The sequence below is a fragment of the Ambystoma mexicanum genome, chromosome 11 (genome assembly GCF_040938575.1).
Source record: "Ambystoma mexicanum isolate Mex_15411 chromosome 11, UKY_AmexF1_1, whole genome shotgun sequence".
Lineage (NCBI taxonomy): Eukaryota > Metazoa > Chordata > Amphibia > Caudata > Ambystomatidae > Ambystoma > Ambystoma mexicanum.
In genome coordinates this window covers 826,410,605-826,427,131 of record NC_090934.1, presented here as the reverse complement: position 1 = coordinate 826,427,131, position 16,527 = coordinate 826,410,605, and the positions used below count along the sequence as shown (strand labels likewise).

The window sequence follows — 16,527 nt, the reverse complement described above, 5'->3', positions numbered from 1 at the left end:
GCTGTTTTGTGCACGCTACGTGGGCTTTGTAAAGCATACCTCTGCCATTTGCATGGCCTCCTAGCGCTGTCAATATTTTCGTGTAATCGCTGAATGCTGCACTGTCCTGGGAACTCTAGGTGTGACTAAAGGATATATGCTGGGGCCCCGAAAGGGGGTCGGCAGTCTAGTGGCAATGCCCATCACTTTGCAGTTTGGGTTTGTGAGTTCAGGTACCGGTCTGGTGTCGGAAACCTGTAAGCGCCCTCCCAATCAACTGTCGGTCCTGGATTGTGAGGATTTCCCCTTATACTGGTCTCAGTAGACACATTTCCATTTTACTTTTTCACTCTCGCATTGCCTATTTCTCTCTCTCTCATAGTTACATTATAGACAAGAGAGACATTGTCAGCGAGAGGGCTTCACAGCACCTTCCCCCATTTCCCTAAGTGCATTGCAAGGGGCTCTGGGAGGCGTGCACATTTGTCTGAAACACAAAGATCCACTGGCAATAAAAAGCGTAGGTCCCTAGTTTGCATTTCTTAGAATTTGAGGTGACACTCAGAGTTGTCTCGGGCGTGACTGTACCTTTCATAGTGCTAATCCCCAAACCCTCTTCCTTTGTCCCAGTAATCTGTCTTAGTGCCTCTAGCAAGTTGTTTTCTGAAACAAAGCTTACCTGAACATCCTGTAAAATTGGTAACTTTTCAGTAGCAGTACAGTGCAGTATATAGCATTCCTGTTGCGCACAGCATCTAGATCCAGAAATTGCTTATTCTACCCCAGAAATTAGAATTCACCCAGTCAAACAGAGGGATCTATAAAGAGCATGGCAAGTAGTTAACATAAGCTACTTCCCCCAAGTTCTCTTGGTGCACTCTGCTGCCCTCTTTTAACAGAAGATTGCAACTGCAGGTCTTGCTTCTCAGCAAGGTACCTACATATAGAAACCTTGGTGCACTCTTGCTAAATCTGCTGGAATGTGTCTTCTATTGTGCCCAAGGTGGTTGTGTATTTGGGGACTCAGGGAAGCAAGGGAGCAGTCTAATGCACTGCAGTGCTAAGAGAGGCATGCCTTTTTCAGAAAAAAGTTCAGGTTTTCTGCCAATCAGAAAAAAATAGCAATGCAATCAGGCCAAAGGCAGAACACACATGCCAGTGAGTCTCTGTGGCGCAATTGGTTAGCCCGTTCGGCTGTTAACCGAAAAGACGCTGCTGTTTTTGGCACAAAGACACAGAGTGTTCCACTCAGTAAACCTGAGTCATTTCTCCCGTGTTCTCTGGGTTCAGCCTACTGTCCCCTTTTAACACAAGTGCGCAACTGTGGCTTTCTCCTCATAGCAAGTTATGCCTACACAGAGGACATTTGGTGCACTGTTGATGGGCTCTGTCCTCTACTAAATCCCCTGTGTTAGTGGATTAGTGGAGGTAGGGAAGTGCTTGATACCCTGATTTGCTGTGGGAAATAGAGCTATTTTAGAAATATTTTCAGGTTGCCTGGGAAGCATAAGCAAACAGCACACCAATCAGGCCCCAGTGTAAGCACTGCATGAGTCTCTGTGGCGCAATCTGTTAACCGAAAGGTTGGTGGTTCAAGCCCACCCAGGGACGATGCATTTTGGCTCAAAAATTCAGCATGACCAACTATGGACTTCTGTTTACCTCTCGCAGGTCTCGTCTGCTGACGTCCAAAAAATCCAATAAACTGCAAGCAATTCTTCTCGCTTGCTTTAGTTTTTCAAAACTTGCCATTCAATTCATAAACATCAAGACTTCATGGGAAGGGTTTGGCTGCAGCGTGTACTGATGCACAGAAGGAAGCTATCCTAGCCAGTCTACCTAAAGAAGCAATGAGGCTCTGCAGGTGCATGTACGTCTCCTACCTTCATTCTGTCATCAGACACACCAGGTGGACTGCCACAAGGACCTTGTGGCGCAATGGTAGCGCATCTGACTCCAGATCAGAAGGTTGCGTGTTCAAATCACGTCGGGGTCATGTTTGCTTTTCCCACTCTGAAATACAAAATTGCTCTTCAGTATCTCGTTATTTCAACCTGACTGCATCTTTGTGCTCTGGGCCTAGTTGTTCTGGCGTTTCGAATGTAAGCTTTGCAGCAGGGAAGTATCATATTGACAGACACCCATGAAGGACATGGTCAACCTTTAAAGCAGGCCAATCTCTATGTTTTACTGGATGCAGCAGAAGTATTTCCTCTTTACCATCTCTTCAAGTGGGCCTGACTGATGTGCTGTTTTGTGCACGCTACGTGGGCTTTGTAAAACATACCTCTGCCATTTGCATGGCCTCCTAGCGCTGTCAATATTTTCGTGTAATCGCTGAATGCTGCACTGTCCTGGGAACTCTAGGTGTGACTAAAGGATATATGCTGGGGCCCCGAAAGGGGGTCGGCAGTCTAGTGGCAATGCCCATCACTTTGCAGTTTGGGTTTGTGAGTTCAGGTACCGTTCTGGTGTCGGAAACCTGTAAGCGCCCTCCCAATCAACTGTCGGTCCAGGATTGTGAGGATTTCCCCTTATACTGGTCTCAGTAGACACATTTCCATTTTACTTTTTCACTCTCGCATTGCCTATTTCTCTCTCTGTCATAGTTACATTATAGACAAGAGAGACATTGTCAGCGAGAGGGCTTCACAGCACCTTCCCCCCTTTCCCTAACTGCATTGCAAGGGGCTCTGGGAGGCGTGCACATTTGTCTGAAACACAAAGATCCACTGGCAATAAAAAGCGTAGGTCCCTAGTTTGCATTTCTTAGAATTTGAGGTGACACTATGAGTTGTCTCGGGCGTGACTGTACCTTTCATAGGAGATGTGCTAATCCCCAAACCCTCTTCCTTTGTCCCAGTAATCTGTCTTAGTGCCTCTAGCAAGTTGTTTTCTGAAACAAAGCTTACCTGAACATCCTGTAAAATTGGTAACTTTTCAGTAGCAGTACAGTGCAGTATATAGCATTCCTGTTGCGCACAGCATCTAGATCCAAAAATTGCTTACTCTACCCCAGAAATTAGAATTCACCCAGTCAAACAGAGGGATCTATAAAGAGCATGGCAAGTAGTTAACATAAGCTACTTCCCCCAAGTTCTCTTGGTGCACTCTGCTGCCCTCTTTTAACAGAAGAATGCAACTGCAGGTCTTGCTTCTCAGCAAGGTACCTACATATAGAAACCTTGGTGCACTCTTGCTAAATCTGCTGGAATGTGTCTTCTATTGTGCCCAAGGTGGTTGTGTATTTGGGGACTCAGGGAAGCAAGGGAGCAGTCTAATGCACTGCAGTGCTAAGAGAAGCATGCCTTTTTCAGAAAAAAGTTCAGGTTTTCTGCAAATCAGAAAAAAATAGCAATGCAATCAGGCCAAAGGCAGAACACACATGCCAGTGAGTCTCTGTGGCACAAATGGTTAGCGCGTTCGGCTGTTAACCGAAAAGACGCTGCTGTTTTTGGCACAAAGACACAGAGTGTTCCACTCAGTAAACCTGAGTCATTTCTCCCGTGTTCTCTGGGTTCAGCCTACTGTCCCCTTTTAACACAAGTGCGCAACTGTGGCTTTCTCCTCATAGCAAGTTATGCCTACACAGAGGACATTTGGTGCACTGTTGATGGGCTCTGTCCTCTACTAAATCCCCTGTGTTTGTGGATTAGGGGAGGTAGGGAAGTGCTTGATACCCTGATTTGCTGTGGGAAATAGAGCTATTTTAGAAATATTTTCAGGTTGCCTGGGAAGCATAAGCAAACAGCACACCAATCACGCCCCAGTGTAAGCACTGCATGAGTCTCTGTGGCGCAATCGGTTAGCGCGTTCGGCTGTTAACCGAAAGGATGGTGGTTCAAGCCCACCCAGGGACGATGCATTTTGGCTCAAAAATTCAGCATGACCAACTATGAACTTCTGTTTAACTCTCGCAGGTCTCGTCTGCTGACGTCCAAAAAATCCAATAAACTGTAAGCAATTCTTCTCGCTTGCTTTAGTTTTTCAAAACTTGCCATTCAATTCATAAACATCAAGACTTCATGGGAAGGGTTTGGCTGCAGCGTGTACTGATGCACAGAAGGAAGCTATCCTAGCCAGTCTACTTAAAGAAGCAATGAGGCTCTGCAGGTGCATGTACGTCTCCTACCTTTATTCTGTCATCAGACACACCAGGTGGACTGCCACAAGGACCTCGTGGCGCAATGGTAGCGCGTCTGACTCCAGATCAGAAAGTTGCGTGTTCAAATCACGTCAGGGTCATATTTGCTTTTCCCACTCTGAAATACAAAATTGCTCTTCAGTATCTCGTTATTTCAACCTGACTGCATCTTTATGCTCTGGGCCTAGTTGTTCTGGCGTTTCGAATGTAAGCTTTGCAGCAGGGAAGTATCATATTGACAGACACCCATGAAGGACATGGTCAACCTTTAAAGCAGGCCAATCTCTATGTTTTACTGGATGCAGCAGAAGTATTTCCTCTTTACCATCTCTTCAAGTGGGCCTGACTGATGTGCTGTTTTGTGCACGCTATGTGGGCTTTGTAAAGCATACCTCTGCCATTTGCATGGCCTCCTAGCGCTGTCAATATTTTCGTGTAATCGCTGAATGCTGCACTGTCCTGGGAACTCTAGGTGTGACTAAAGGATATATGTTGGGGCCCCGAAAGGGGGTCGGCAGTCTAGTGGCAATGCCCATCACTTTGCAGTTTGGGTTTGTGAGTTCAGGTACCGGTCTGGTGTCGGAAACCTGTAAGCGCCCTCCCAATCAACTGTCGGTCCTGGATTGTGAGGATTTCCCCTTATACTGGTCTCAGTAGACACATTTCCATTTTACTTTTTCACTCTCGTATTGCCTATTTCTCTCTCTCTCATAGATACATTATAGACAAGAGAGACATTGTCAGTGAGAGGGTTGCACAGCACCTTCCCCCATTTCCCTAAGTGCATTGCATGGGGCTCTGGGAGGCGTGCACATTTGTCTGAAACACAAAGAACCACTGGCAATAAAAGGCGTAGGACCCCAGTTCGCATTTCTTAGAATTTGAGGAGGCACTCAGAGTTGTCTCGGGCGTGACTGTACCTTTCATAGGAGATGTGCTAATCCCAAAACCCTCTTCCTTTGTCCCAGTAATCTGTCCTAGGGCCTCTAGCAAGTTGTTTTCTGAAACAAAGCTTACCTGAACATCCTGTAAAATTGGTAACTTTTCAGTAGCAGTACAGTGCAGTATATAGCATTCCTGTTGCGCACAGCATCTAGATCCAAAAATTGCTTACTCTACCCCAGAAATTAGAATTCACCCAGTCAAATAGAGGGATCTATAAAGATCATGGCAAGTAGTTAACATAAGCTACTTCCCCCAAGTTCTCTTGGTGCACTCTGCTGCCCTCTTTTAACAGAAGAATGCAACTGCAGGTCTTGCTTCTCAGCAAGGTACCTACATATAGAAACCTTGGTGCACTCTTGCTAAATCTGCTGGAATGTGTCTTCTATTGTGCCCAAGGTGGTTGTGTATTTGGGGACTCAGGGAAGCAAGGGAGCAGTCTAATGGACTGCAGTGCTAAGAGAGGCATGCCTTTTTCAGAAAAAAGTTCAGGTTTTCTGCCAATCAGAAAAAAATAGCAATGCAATCAGGCCAAAGGCAGAACACACATGCCAGTGAGTCTCTGTGGCACAATTGGTTAGCGCGTTCGGCTGTTAACCGAAAAGACGCTGCTGTTTTTGGCACAAAGACACAGAGTGTTCCACTCAGTAAACCTGAGTCATTTCTCCCGTGTTCTCTGGGTTCAGCCTACTGTCCCCTTTTAACACAAGTGCGCAACTGTGGCTTTCTCCTCATAGCAAGTTATGCCTACACAGAGGACATTTGGTGCACTGTTGATGGGCTCTGTCCTCTACTAAATCCCCTGTGTTTGTGGATTAGGGGAGGTAGGGAAGTGCTTGATACCCTGATTTGCTGTGGGAAATAGAGCTATTTTAGAAATATTTTCAGGTTGCCTGGGAAGCATAAGCAAACAGCACACCAATCAGGCCCCAGTGTAAGCACTGCATGAGTCTCTGTGGCGCAATCGGTTAGCGCGTTCGGCTGTTAACCGAAAGGTTGGTGGCTCAAGCCTACCCAGGGACGATGCATTTTGGCTCAAAAATTCAGCATGACCAACTATGGACTTCTGTTTACCTCTCGCAGGTCTCGTCTGCTGACGTCCAAAAAATCCAATAAACTGCAAGCAATTCTTCTCGCTTGCTTTAGTTTTTCAAAACTTGCCATTCAATTCATAAACATCAAGACTTCATGGGAAGGGTTTGGCTGCAGCGTGTACTGATGCACAGAAGGAAGCTATCCTAGCCAGTCTACTTAAAGAAGCAATGAGGCTCTGCACGTGCATGTACGTCTCCTACCTTTATTCTGTCATCAGACACACCAGGTGGAGTGCCGCATGGACCTCGAGGCGCAATGGTAGCGCGTCTGACTCCAGATCAGAAGGTTGCGTGTTCAAATCACATCGGGGTCATACTTGCTTTTCCCACTCTGAAATACAAAATTGCTCTTCAGTATCTCGTTTTTCAACCTGACTGCATCTTTGTGCTCTGGGCCTAGTTGTTCTGGCGTTTCGAATGTAAGCTTTGCAGCAGGGAAGTATCATATTGACAGACACCCATGAAGGACATGGTCAACCTTTAAAGCAGGCCAATCTCTATGTTTTACTGGATGCAGCAGAAGTATTTCCTCTTTACCATCTCTTCAAGTGGGCCTGACTGATGTGCTGTTTTGTGCACGCTACGTGGGCTTTGTAAAGCATACCTCTGCCATTTGCATGGCCTCCTAGCGCTGTCAATATTTTCGTGTAATCGCTGAATGCTGCACTGTCCTGGGAACTCTAGGTGTGACTAAAGGATATATGCTGGGGCCCCGAAAGGGGGTCGGCAGTCTAGTGGCAATGCCCATCACTTTGCAGTTTGGGTTTGTGAGTTCAGGTACCGGTCTGGTGTCGGAAACCTGTAAGCGCCCTCCCAATCAACTGTCGGTCCTGGATTGTGAGGATTTCCCCTTATACTGGTCTCAGTAGACACATTTCCATTTTACTTTTTCACTCTCGCATTGCCTATTTCTCTCTCTCTCATAGATACATTATAGACAAGAGAGACATTGTCAGCGAGAGGGTTGCACAGCACCTTCCCCCATTTCCCTAAGTGCATTGCAAGGGGCTCTGGGAGGCGTGCACATTTGTCTGAAACACAAAGATCCACTGGCAATAAAAAGCGTAGGTCCCTAGTTTGCATTTCTTAGAATTTGAGGTGACACTCAGAGTTGTCTTGGGCGTGACTGTACCTTTCATAGGAGATGTGCTAATCCCCAAACCCTCTTCCTTTGTCCCAGTAATCTGTCTTAGTGCCTCTAGCAAGTTGTTTTCTGAAACAAAGCTTACCTGAACATCCTGTAAAATTGGTAACTTTTCAGTAGCAGTACAGTGCAGTATATAGCATTCCTGTTGCGCACAGCATCTAGATCCAAAAATTGCTTACTCTACCCCAGAAATTAGAATTCACCCAGTCAAACAGAGGGATCTATAAAGAGCATGGCAAGTAGTTAACATAAGCTACTTCCCCCCAGGGCTGTCAGAAGATGTGGTGAGGCCCGGGGCAAAACATTTGGTGAGGCCCCCTTACAGTTTTTTGCACTCGGCCAGCGGCGGCATATCCGCACACAGGAGACTTGAGAAATCTACCCTTGAGTTTGTGTGCAGGATCCCAAATGTGGTTTAGTACTACTTTCTCTACTGAAGAAAGGTTCATGCCAGACTAACTTTTTTATCATATGAATAAATATATATAAGATGGCATGAGCTCTCCACTGCGCCACCTCCAATTCTCTGAGGGTCAATCACTTTTCCAAGCAAAGAGTTGAGGGCAGATCTCTTTCTTCGGCTGGGGCCTCCCTCTGGAAACAGCCTCCCTGCCTCGCTAAAAACGAGGAGCACCATCTCCGGTTCCGGAAGCACCCCAAGACCTGTTTATTTGCTTCTGCCTTCTTTCTTCCTCTCCCTTGCTGATCACCTGCCTGATCCATGCACTGGTCACCTGGTCAAGCTCTGAATTCGGGCTCAGGTCCCTGCCTGTTCGTCCTATTGCAATCCCGCACTGCCTCTTGGCTCCCCTGCACTTGTGGTCTGTATCTGTTGTATCTGTAACCCTACAGTCCCCGCTCTTGCTCGTATTGTCCACCCGTTGGCTACACTTATGAGTACTCACACTTGCCACCAGTTGGCTGCACTCTTGTTTCTACTTTGTTCCTGCACTTCTGCATCCTACCCCACCCTCGGCACTTCTCCCCTCCCCATTCCCTGCTCTTGTACGATCTGAATGACACAAGGCCTAGTAAGATCTGTGTTTTGTCCTACTCTTTTGTTTCTCCCTCCTTGCCTTGTCGCGCCTAGAAACACTTGCGTACAGGCACGTTATAAATGCCATATCATATAATTAAGGAGCACCCTGCCCCTGTTTGCGCATTAAAACACACACCATACACAGTGACAAATGATGTACAGTGGAGGCTGGTACATTTCTGAACTTAAGAGGCTTAAATGTTTGTTCCAATTAGTCAGGATCAACAGAGCACAGTGAGGGAGCCCAAACCAAAGGGTGGCTTGGGGGGGGGGTTCTCACTCCCAAGAAAATGTTTGAAACATTGGGTTAAAAGTATGCATTTTATAGCACTTTCTTTGCAAAATTGGGTAGAAATCCACACAGTTTGCAATTGGTTTTGTATGGAAGCACATGGAAATTCCCAATAGTTGCAAATCACAAATTGTGCATAGGAACATTTTCCAATACATTTCATGCCGCCTTTCCAATCGAGATATGCTAGTATAAAAATATATTCATGCTGGTTGTTCTAATTATGTTGAAGCAGGCTGCATCAATATGTGCCATTATTACCATGTACGGATTCCCAACCAGTAAAAATGCCATGCCACAGAAAGTATATCCAGGCTGACTGTGTACCATAAGTGTTATTACTGGCTAGATTGGCCTACATTCAAAGTGGGCCAATTTAGCCAAGTAGTATGTTTGCTTTAACCTTGATGCATAGTCCTGTGCATCAAGGGTAAAGCAAAAAGAGCACTGGCAATGCTAACAGTTTGGGCATTTGTGTAGGCATGGCAAAGGCACTTCTGTATTGGTATTAGCTGGCCATTGATAGTGCCAGTGCAAAATGGTTTGAGTACCTGAGCAGCTAATAGCAGTGCCTCGTAAATGCCTAATACTTATACATAAGCCAAAACTGTTGGCTTTGCCAATGCTTATTTTTAAAAGAATTTCAGCAAAAGACATGCAGGGTGTTTTTAAATTGAGTGGCCAAAAGCAGACCTGATTAAGACATTTTTATTACACCAGTTACGTGTTTACAACTCCAATGAAGTCATGAACTCTTAGAAGACTCCTTTGAGGAAACACTTGCAGGCACATTGAGGGCAAAGTTTGATGGCTAGCCATGTTTAAAGCTAGCCCAAAGAGTTCCAGTGAGGAGTTGTTTTGGGTGGGGAGGACAGGGACTGGGTGAGAATGCCATAGGGATAAGCATGGCCATGAGAAGTCATTTCACTGTTAGCACCTGCATTCATATCCATACACTTTTAGGTAATTGAAATTGTGATGTGGGGTTAGCACTTGCATGCTAGGGGAGTGATTAGAAGGGAAGTGGTGACATGAGACATCTCATTCTCACAGCAGTCCTTAAGTGTGATGTTTCAGAAATGAAGGCAAGAGGTAGCTGCTTGTAACATTGAAGCTTCACCAGAATAGTCTCATTCGAAAAGTGGAAAGATTTTAGGTGCCCCCACACAAGGAAGTTTGCCCCTTCCTCACAGCTACTGACGTTAGCACCTCTCCCAACATTTGAAGTATTAGTCCCCTTTCCCCCCTGACATTTTAGCCTAGGTGCACCTCTGATGCCATGAGCCCACCCCTTAATGAAGTGGCCCCCAGGGTGGCTACATTTAGGGGTGGTGCTGAACACACACTCACAAAAAACACTTTCACCCATGCATTCAACCACCAGTTACACAACTCCATACATGCATGTATACATAAAACCAAACACAGCATTGACACAAACATCAACATGCACGCATGCATTCATACATACATACTAATTTAATTTAAATACACATACACACTTTTAATTTAAAATAAAAAACACTCACCTTACCTCCATGCACCCTTAAAAAGCATCCACGCAGCCGACACGTAGACATGCTGCCTGACAAGAGAGAACTCCTCTCCCATCAGTCAGCGGGGTCACGCTGAGCAATGTGAACACACTGACTGACAATAGAGAACTCCTCTCCCATCAGGCAGCGTGGTCACGCTGAGCAACGTGAACACACTGACTGACAAGAGAGAACTCCTCTCCCATCAGTCAGCGTGGTCACGCTGAGCAACGTGAACACACTGATTGACAAGCGAGGAGTCCTCTCTAATCAAGATGAACACACTGACTGACAGGAGAACTCTCCTGTCAGTCAGCGTGGTCATGCTGAGCAACGTGAACACACTGACTGACAAGAGAGAACTCCTCTCCCATCAGTCAGTGTGGTCACACTGACAACATAACACACTGACTGACAAGAGAGAACTCCTCTCCTGTCAGTCAGCATGGTCATGCTGAGCAACGTGAACACTGACTGACGAGAGAGAACTCCTCTCCCATCAGTCAGCGTGGTCACACTGACAACATGAACACACTGACTGACAAGAGAAAACTCCTCTCCTGTCAGTCAGCGTGGTCATGCTGAGCAACTTGAACACACTGACTGACAAGAGAGAACTCCTCTCCTGTCAGTCAGCATGATCACGCTGACATGAACATACTGACTGACAGGAGAGGAGTCCTCTCCCATCAGTCAGTGTGGTCACACTGACAACATGAACACACTGACTGACAAGAGAGAACTCCTCTCCCATCAGTCAGCGTGGTCACACTGACAACATGAACATACTGACTGACAAGAGAGAACTCCTCTCCTGTCAGTCAGCATGATCACACTGACATGAACATACTGACTGACAGGAGAGGAGTCCTCTCCCATCAGTCAGTGTGGTCACACTGACAACATGAACACACTGGCTGACAAGAGAGAACTCCTCTCCCATCAGTCAGCGTGGTCACACTGACAACATGAACATACTGACTGACAAGAGAGAACTCCTCTCCTGTCAGTCAGCATGATCACGCTGACATGAACATACTGACTGACAGGAGAGGAGTCCTCTCCCATCAGTCAGCGCGGTCACACTGACAACATGAACACACTGACTGACAAGAGAGAATTCCTCTCCTGTCAGTCAGTGTGGTCACGCTGAGCAACCTGAACACACTGACTGACGAGAGAGAACTCCTCTCCCATCAGTCAGCGTGGTCACACTGACAACATGAACACACTGACTGATAAGAGAGAACTCCTCTCCTGTCAGTCAGTGTGGTCACGCTGAGCAACGTGAACACACTGACTGACAGGAGAGGAGTCCTCTCTTGTCAGTCAGCGTGTCCACGTTTTCAGCTGAATGACGGGAGGCAGCAGAGCTCACTTCTGAGCCCTGCTGTCTCCCATTATTTTGCTGTTTGTTGCGGAGCCAAACGGCTTCACAAGAAACAGCAAAATCATTGCAGGGGCAGCACAGTCCCCCGTGTGAATAAAGGACATGGGAGACTGTGCTGCCTTCCACTTAGGAGAGGGGGCCGCGAGGCCCCCAGCAAGCGCGAGGCCCGGGGCAGTTTGCCCCCCCTGCACCCACCTCGTGACGGCCCTGCTTCCCCCAAGTTCTCTTGGTGCACTCTGCTGCCCTCTTTTAACAGAAGAATGCAACTGCAGGTCTTGCTTCTCAGCAAGGTACCTACATATAGAATCCTTGGTGCACTCTTGCTAAATCTGCTGCAATGTGTCTTCTATTGTGCCCAAGGTGGTTGTGTATTTGGGGACTCAGGGAAGCAAGGGAGCAGTCTAATGCACTGCAGTGCTAAGAGAGGCATGCCTTTTTCAGAAAGAAGTTCAGGTTTTCTGCCAATCAGAAAAAAATAGCAATGCAATCAGGCCAAAGGCAGAACACACATGCCAGTGAGTCTCTGTGGCGCAATTGGTTAGCGCGTTCGGCTGTTAACCGAAAAGACGCTGCTGTTTTGGGCACAAAGACACAGAGTGTTCCACTCAGTAAACCTGAGTCATTTCTCCCGTGTTCTCTGGGTTCAGCCTACTGTCCCCTTTTAACACAAGTGCGCAACTGTGGCTTTCTCCTCATAGCAAGTTATGCCTACACAGAGGGCATTTGGTGCACTGTTGATGGGCTCTGTCCTCTACTAAATCCCCTGTGTTTGTGGATTACGGGAGGTAGGGAAGTGCTTGATACCCTGATTTGCTGTGGGAAATAGAGCTATTTTAGAAATATTTTCAGGTTGCCTGGGAAGCATAAGCAAACAGCACACCAATCAGGCCCCAGTGTAAGCACTGCATGAGTCTCTGTGGCGCAATCGGTTAGCGCGTTCGGCTGTTAACCGAAAGGTTGGTGGCTCAAGCCCACCCAGGGACGATGCATTTTGGCTCAAAAATTCAGCATGACCAACTATGAACTTCTGTTTACCTCTCGCAGGTCTCGTCTGCTGACGTCCAAAAAATCCAATAAACTGCAAGCAATTCTTCTCGCTTGCTTTAGTTTTTCAAAACTTGCCATTCAATTCATAAACATCAAGACTTCATGGGAAGGGTTTGGCTGCAGCGTGTACTGATGCACAGAAGGAAGCTATCCTAGCCAGTCTACTTAAAGAAGCAATGAGGCTCTGCAGGTGCATGTACGTCTCCTACCTTTATTCTGTCATCAGACACACCAGGTGGACTGCCACAAGGACCTCGTGGCGCAATGGTAGCGCGTCTGACTCCAGATCAGAAGGTTGCGTGTTCAAATCACGTCGGGGTCATATTTGCTTTTTCCCACTCTGAAATACAAAATTGCTCTTCAGTATCTCGTTATTTCAACCTGACTGCATCTTTGTGCTCTGGGCCTAGTTGTTCTGGCGTTTCGAATGTAAGCTTTGCAGCAGGGAAGTATCATATTGACAGACACCCATGAAGGACATGGTCAACCTTTAAAGCAGGCCAATCTCTATGTTTTACTGGATGCAGCAGAAGTATTTCCTCTTTACCATCTCTTCAAGTGGGCCTGACTGATGTGCTGTTTTGTGCACGCTACGTGGGCTTTGTAAAGCATACCTCTGCCATTTGCATGGCCTCCTAGCGCTGTCAATATTTTCGTGTAATCGCTGAATGCTGCACTGTCCTGGGAACTCTAGGTGTGACTAAAGGATATATGCTGGGGCCCCGAAAGGGGGTCGGCAGTCTAGTGGCAATGGGCATCACTTTGCAGTTTGGGTTTGTGAGTTCAGGTACCGGTCTGGTGTCGGAAACCTGTAAGCGCCCTCCCAATCAACTGTCGGTCCTGGATTGTGAGGATTTCCCCTTATACTGGTCTCAGTAGACACATTTCCATTTTACTTTTTCACTCTCGCATTGCCTATTTCTCTCTCTCTCATAGATACATTATAGACAAGAGAGACATTGTCAGCGAGAGGGTTGCACAGCACCTTCCCCCATTTCCCTAAGTGCATTGCAAGGGGCTCTGGGAGGCGTGCACATTTGTCTGAAACACAAAGATCCACTGGCAATAAAAGGCGTAGGACCCCAGTTCGCATTTCTTAGAATTTGAGGAGGCACTCAGAGTTGTCTCGGGCGTGACTGTACCTTTCATAGGAGATGTGCTAATCCCCAAACCCTCTTCCTTTGTCCCAGTAATCTGTCCTAGGGCCTCTAGCAAGTTGTTTTCTGAAACAAAGCTTACCTGAACATCCTGTAAAATTGGTAACTTTTCAGTAGCAGTACAGTGCAGTATATAGCATTCCTGTTGCGCACAGCATCTAGATCCAAAAATTGCTTACTCTACCCCAGAAATTAGAATTCACCCAGTCAAACAGAGGGATCTATAAAGATCATGGCAAGTAGTTAACATAAACTACTTCCCCCAAGTTCTCTTGGTGCACTCTGCTGCCCTCTTTTAACAGAAGAATGCAACTGCAGGTCTTGCTTCTCAGCAAGGTACCTACATATAGAATCCTTGGTGCACTCTTGCTAAATCTGCTGGAATGTGTCTTCTATTGTGCCCAAGGTGGTTGTGTATTTGGGGACTCAGGGAAGCAAGGGAGCAGTCTAATGCACTGCAGTGCTAAGAGAGGCATGCCTTTTTCAGAAAAAAGTTCAGGTTTTCTGCCAATCAGAAAAAAATAGCAATGCAATCAGGCCAAAGGCAGAACACACATGCCAGTGAGTCTCTGTGGCACAATTGGTTAGCGCGTTCGGCTGTTAACCGAAAAGACGCTGCTGTTTTTGGCACAAAGACACAGAGTGTTCCACTCAGTAAACCTGAGTCATTTCTCCCGTGTTCTCTGGGTTCAGCCTACTGTCCCCTTTTAACACAAGTGCGCAACTGTGGCTTTCTCCTCATAGCAAGTTATGCCTACACAGAGGACCTTTGGTGCACTGTTGATGGGCTCTGTCCTCTACTAAATCCCCTGTGTTTGTGGATTAGGGGAGGTAGGGAAGTGCTTGATACCCTGATTTGCTGTGGGAAATAGAGCTATTTTAGAAATATTTTCAGGTTGCCTGGGAAGCATAAGCAAACAGCACACCAATCAGGCCCCAGTGTAAGCACTGCATGAGTCTCTGTGGCGCAATCGGTTAGCGCATTCGGTTGTTAACCGAAAGGTTGGTGGTTCAAGCCCACCCAGGGACGATGCATTTTGGCTCAAAAATTCAGCATGACCAACTATGAACTTCTGTTTACCTCTCGCAGGTCTCGTCTGCTGACGTCCAAAAAATCCAATAAACTGTAAGCAATTCTTCTCGCTTGATTTAGTTTTTCAAAACTTGCCATTCAATTCATAAACATCAAGACTTCATGGGAAGGGTTTGGCTGCAGCGTGTACTGATGCACAGAAGGAAGCTATCCTAGCCAGTCTACTTAAAGAAGCAATGAGGCTCTGCAGGTGCATGTACGTCTCCTACCTTTATTCTGTCATCAGACACACCAGGTGGATTGCCACAAGGACCTCGTGGCGCAAGGGTAGCGCGTCTGACTCCAGATCCGAAGGTTGTGTGTTCAAATCACGGCGGGGTCATACTTCCTTTTCCCACTCTGAAATACAAAATTGCTCTTCAGTATCTCGTTATTTCAACCTGACTGCATCTTTGTGCTCTGGGCCTAGTTGTTCTGGCGTTTCGAATGTAAGCTTTTCAGCAGGGAAGTATCATATTGACAGACACACATGAAGGACATGGTCAACCTTTAAAGCAGGCCAATCTCTATGTTTTACTGGATGCAGCATAAGTATTTCCTCTTTACCATCTCTTCAAGTGGGCCTGACTGATGTGCTGTTTTGTGCACGCTACGTGGGCTTTGTAAAGCATACCTCTGCCATTTGCATGGCCTCCTAGCGCTGTCAATATTTTCGTGTAATCGCTGAATGCTGCACTGTCCTGGGAACTCTAGGTGTGACTAAAGGATATATGCTGGGGCCCCGAAAGGGGGTCGGCAGTCTAGTGGCAATGCCCATCACTTTGCAGTTTGGGTTTGTGAGTTCAGGTACGGGTCTGGTGTCGGAAACCTGTAAGCGCCCTCCCAATCAACTGTCGGTCCTGGATTGTGAGGATTTCCCCTTATACTGGTCTCAGTAGACACATTTCCATTTTACTTTTTCACTCTCGCATTGCCTATTTCTCTCTCTCTCATAGTTACATTATAGACAAGAGAGACATTGTCAGCGAGAGGGCTTCACAGCACCTTCCCCCCTTTCCCTAAGTGCATTGCAAGGGGCTCTGGGAGGCGTGCACATTTGTCTGAAACACAAAGATCCACTGGCAATAAAAAGCGTAGGTCCCTAGTTTGCATTTCTTAGAATTTGAGGTGACACTCAGAGTTGTCTCGGGCGTGACTGTACCTTTCATAGGAGATGTGCTAATCCCCAAACCCTCTTCCTTTGTCCCAGTAATCTGTCTTAGTGCCTCTAGCAAGTTGTTTTCTGAAACAAAGCTTACCTGAACATCCTGTAAAATTGGTAACTTTTCAGTAGCAGTACAGTGCAGTATATAGCATTCCTGTTGCGCACAGCATCTAGATCCAAAAATTGCTTACTCTACCCCAGAAATTAGAATTCACCCAGTCAAACAGAGGGATCTATAAAGAGCATGGCAAGTAGTTAACATAAGCAACTTCCCCCAAGTTCTCTTGGTGCACTCTGCTGCCCTCTTTTAACAGAAGAATGCAACTGCAGGTCTTGCTTCTCAGCAAGGTACCTAAATATAGAATCCTTGGTGCACTCTTGCTAAATCTGCTGGAATGTGTCTTCTATTGTGCCCAGGGTGGTTGTGTATTTGGGGACTCAGGGAAGCAAGGGAGCAGTCTAATGCACTGCAGTGCTAAGAGAGGCATGCCTTTTTCAGAAAAAAGTTCAGGTTTTCTGCCAAT

The 16,527-nt window shown here is 46.6% G+C and overlaps 6 non-coding genes across 6 annotated transcripts; all 6 read left to right on the top strand.

Moving 5' to 3' along the window:
* The first annotated feature begins 1,903 nt into the window (after positions 1–1,903).
* TRNAW-CCA (transfer RNA tryptophan (anticodon CCA)) lies at positions 1,904–1,975 on the top strand. The gene has a single exon. It is a non-coding gene; the product is annotated as a tRNA-Trp (tRNA).
* A 1,790-nt stretch (positions 1,976–3,765) lies between these two features.
* TRNAN-GUU (transfer RNA asparagine (anticodon GUU)) lies at positions 3,766–3,839 on the top strand. The gene has a single exon. It is a non-coding gene; the product is annotated as a tRNA-Asn (tRNA).
* Positions 3,840–4,152: 313 nt separating this feature from the next.
* Positions 4,153–4,224, top strand: TRNAW-CCA (transfer RNA tryptophan (anticodon CCA)). The gene has a single exon. It is a non-coding gene; the product is annotated as a tRNA-Trp (tRNA).
* An 8,248-nt stretch (positions 4,225–12,472) lies between these two features.
* TRNAN-GUU (transfer RNA asparagine (anticodon GUU)) lies at positions 12,473–12,546 on the top strand. The gene has a single exon. It is a non-coding gene; the product is annotated as a tRNA-Asn (tRNA).
* A 313-nt stretch (positions 12,547–12,859) lies between these two features.
* TRNAW-CCA (transfer RNA tryptophan (anticodon CCA)) lies at positions 12,860–12,931 on the top strand. The gene has a single exon. It is a non-coding gene; the product is annotated as a tRNA-Trp (tRNA).
* Positions 12,932–14,722: 1,791 nt separating this feature from the next.
* On the top strand, positions 14,723–14,796 carry TRNAN-GUU (transfer RNA asparagine (anticodon GUU)). The gene has a single exon. It is a non-coding gene; the product is annotated as a tRNA-Asn (tRNA).
* The last annotated feature ends 1,731 nt before the right edge of the window (positions 14,797–16,527 follow it).